A 4,558-nucleotide genomic window follows, 5' to 3' on the forward strand; every position below is an offset into this window, starting at 1 on the left:
TGCCAGAGGCACATTATGCTGTGTAGTAGATTTAGTCTTTACTAGTATTTTTTTAAAAAAAGGTTTCTGGGCTACATGCTGCTTTGATAAAACCTTAGACCCACTATTTCTGAGACTTGATGACTCCCAGATCTGGCGGAAAATGTACCACTGCCGTGTTGGGAAGCTGAAGTGGGCGGAGCCAGCAGCCACAGCGCTGTTTCAGGCTTAGAAGGATGCAGTTTAAAGCAATAGGCTCACAAAAAGACTGATTCAGATAACATCGTTTACAATGTGTGTAAAATATACGTAGGCTTGAAAGAGACAAAAAATTAATGTAAAAAGACACGTAAAGATGAATATTACACAGACAATCTGGATTGTGTTGTCTTTGGGATTTTTAACTGCAAAAAAACATTTGATCAAAAAAGATGTTGAATTAAACCAATATGTATATTTTAAAGGTAACTTGACTTCAAAATTTGGATTTAAGGATATGTTGCTTTGGAAAAGAGGTTCTGCTTTTGTTTCCACAGAAAGCCAGAGGCTATGGATTTGTTCCAGATTAAGATACATCAGGTTTCACCAGCCAAGACCCCTGAAAGGTCTCCGATGACACCATGGCCCAGATGATCCAACATCCAGAGCGGTTTCAAGGCAACTGGTTCACACAATACAGCCTCACGGACTACCCCATAGGTCTAAAATTTTCTTTGCGTCCCCATAAGATACAGCGCCCCCCTCCAGCAGGAAGTAGTAAGACATGCTACGCCCAAATTCCCAAATATACCAAGCTGGCTTTAGAGGTGGAATTGGCTCACTCCCCCTCTAAACCCAGACATATTGCTTTAAAAAAAAAAATGGTTAAGAGATTCTTGTGTCCCAAATCAGAAGAGCCCTCTGGTGTGGGACAGAGAGAAACCAATATTTTTATTTAAAACAGGTTGATTATAAATGTGATCTCTTTCTAAAAAAGAAAAGGGGATATGATATGGATATATAGGATATGGAGATGATAAGATTAAAGGGTAGATTAATGAACCTACTTTTAAAGAATAACTTGTTTAAAATGTTTTATATTGGTATAGATTTTAGTTTATGTTTAAAATGTTTTACATTGGTAAAAATTTTAGTTTATTAATACAAACTTAAAGTTAATTTTGTTATACTGTATATATATATTTCTATTCTTGTTTGAGGTATTATGTTTAACTCATTTAAAATTGTAATGGATCATTAAAAATAGATTAATAATCAGTCATCTATGATAATCATATTTGTAGCCATGTTAGTTAAGTCTTCTAGGTATACATAGATATATTTCAGATAGATAGGTAATCTTCAAACACTTCATAGACCTAGAGAATATGGCATTTAAATAACTTTAAATTCTGTTGATGTGAGACACAATTGCTCCTGGCTGCACCAATTGATCCCGAGAGAATGTTGGGCTTCTAAGACATTTCCATTTGGAAGTTTGTCTTTTTGGCACAAAATGGCCTACTGGGCAAAGAACTGCCCTTGCCTTGACGACTGACAGTACAAATACAATGCTGTCCTTTCTGGACAAGCGGGACACAAGGAAAGCGACCACTGTACTCTGCCAAGACAGGGTAAGATGGTCTCTCAGAATTCCTGCTTCTGAAAATGGTCTGTCAGATACTCTAGGCCTGTAGCCAATTTGAATGCACCAACAATGCTGAGAAACATCAGGTGACTGTCCAGGCTGCCAGCTGTCTTGGTCTACTCTTGCAAGATTCCCGAAGTTGCTTGCATCCGTCTACCATTTCTCAGGTACCATTATGTTCCTTCTCAGGTCTTTGATGTGGTTGAAAACTAGATAGTTGTAATTTCCTCAGTTATGATAAAAGATAAGTTAGATATAAAACCTTAAACTCACAAATATAAGATAGATAGGACATCTTCTTTAATATTGTAACTATAATTCTTGCTCGGTAATTGTTTTGTTATATGTAATTTTACCATGTTAAAGTTAAAACCTTCCTTTTTAAAAAAAAAGAAAAAAGGGGAAGTGCTGTGGATATTGTTCTATATAAATAAAACACTGATGGCCAATGACCAGGCAGGAGGTAGGTGGGACAAGGAGAGAGGAGAATTCTGGGAAGCGGAAGGCTGAAAGAGAGACACTGCAGCCACCACCAGGAGAAGAGCATGTAAAGACGCCGGGAAGCCACCAGCCACGTGGCAAGGTATAGATTTATAGAAATGGGTTAATTTAAGATAAAAGAGCAGTTAGCAAGAAGCCTGCCACGGCCATACAGTTTATAAGTGATATAAGCGTCTGAGTGATTATTTTATAAGTGGATTGTGGGACTGCGGGGCTTGGGGAACCTGGAGAGAAGCCCTCCAGCTACACTTCAGTCCCATCAGAGACCTGAGAAGAAATATAATAATATCTGAGAAATGGGAGAAGGATGCAAGCAACTTTCGGGAGTCTTGTGAGAGTAGACAGAAACAGCTGGCCCCCTGGACAGTCACCTAAAGTTTCTCAGCATCATTGGTGCATTCAAATTGGCTACAGGCCTAGACTATCTGTCAGACCAATTAATTGTCAGCAGTGAAGGTAAGGGCAGTTCTTGTCCAGTAGGCCATTTTGTGCCAAGATGAAGACAAACTTCCAAATGGAAATGTCTCAGAAGCCCAACATTCTCTCGGGATCAGATTGGTGCTGCCAGCAGCAATCATGTCTCATGTCAACAGAATTCTAAGTTATCAAAACATTTAAATGCCATATTCTCTAGGTCTATGAAGTGTTTGAAGATTACCTATCCATCTGACACATGTTTCTGTAAGTCTGGAGAACCTAACTACCTTAACTATAGAGATGACAAGCCTAGGTGACTATAAATCTGTAAGTCTTATCTACCTAGATAACCTAAGGACTAAGGCTTCATGTAAATAAGGTAAACAGTCTGTAAGCAGATGTACAGTAAAAGGACAATGACCTCAAAATTGTGACAATACACAAAATGGCTTAAGCAGAGGTAGGAATGTATAGTGCAACATGCAATATGACAATAATCCTAAATATATATCAATATACAAAATACCCTAAACAGAGGTAGAACATACATACAATATAACAAATATAATTTTACAATTGTGTCAATATACAAAATATTTCAATATGTGTACAACAAATATGGTTTTATATTTGTATCAATATACAAATAATCTTGAATAGGAATGTAAGAATAGTCAATATACAAGAATCCATATCAGTGCAAATTATCTAAGGCTGATATTTTACTCAATTAGTTTACTAATAAATACAACAACCTACCTTAATATCCTATACCTATCCATTCCCTTTTTTCTTTTCTAAAAAGAAATACTGAATCCAGATTTTATTGTTCCATCCCCAACCCTACAGCTATCCATTCATAATCCTGAAAAAAATGAAACATTTGGGAGAGGGGCATCATTTTCTTATAATTACTTCCTGATGTTTAGAGGGCGACAGTATGTCTGTGGTATTTCTCTAAGAAAGCTTAGATTGCCGGTGTGGTGGCACATGCCTTTAATCCCAGCACTCAGGAGGCAGAGCCCGGTGGATCTCTGTGAGTTCGAGGCCAGCCTGGTCTACAGAGTGAGATCCAGGACAGGCACCAAAACTACACAGAGAAATCCTGTCTGAAAAAAAAAGAAAGCTTAGATTGTTAGTTCTCAATAGGGATAGCCATAGAGTGTGCAGCCAGTCTCAGAAATGGATAAGATTGTCTGAGATTCTGTCTAGAAGTGTAGTAAGATGGACCATCTCATCTTAGAACTGTCCTGAAGAGTTTTCAGTCCAAAGCTGATCATTGAGTAATATTCTTAGGTACCATGGCATCTTTCTGGACTGAGTAGAGTCATTGTTGTGGGGCCCCATTTTCCTTCTGAGACTTCAGAGATTGCTATTGGGAAGACTTATTTTCACTGTGGAAGACTTGAACATTATTAATATCAAAATGGAAAGTTTGGATTTAAAGACGACATGACATGTAAAAAAGGATTCTGAGAAATCAAGAATAAGCATGGAGAGAAATAGAATCTTGACAACAATAGTCCCTTTTTATTGGTTTTCTTCTGTCCCACCCCAGATGGCTCTTCTGATATGAGACAGAATGGCTTAACCTTTTTATTTAGCAATATGCTTGGGTTTAGAGAAGGAGGGAACCAAATTCCAACTCCAAAGCCAGCTTGATATATAATTGAATCGGGACCACAACTATTCTAGAGTTAAAGAGATATAGATGGTAGGCAGTGAGATATTACCCTGTGTAGATTGGTACCAATAGAGTCTTTCTTTTTGCTGTAGACATCTGGATATCCAAGTCCTTATGATTTCTGGAAGATGGGCATTTCTATTATCCTGTAAAGACAAAAACAGAACCCTGCCCTGACCCTTGTTTGTTAAATTTTTCTTACAACTTGTAGAGATGTCACATCTGTGGATGAGCTTTTACTTCTCCTCATCAAGTGGTTTCTTCTTTTCGAATCAAATTTTTATTAATTTTGTTGGTATCCATAGCTTTTCTTCTCCTGTAGAAACAAAAGCAAAACCCTTTCCCCAATA

The sequence above is a fragment of the Peromyscus leucopus genome, chromosome 1, assembly GCF_004664715.2.
Source record: "Peromyscus leucopus breed LL Stock chromosome 1, UCI_PerLeu_2.1, whole genome shotgun sequence".
Taxonomy (NCBI): domain Eukaryota; kingdom Metazoa; phylum Chordata; class Mammalia; order Rodentia; family Cricetidae; genus Peromyscus; species Peromyscus leucopus.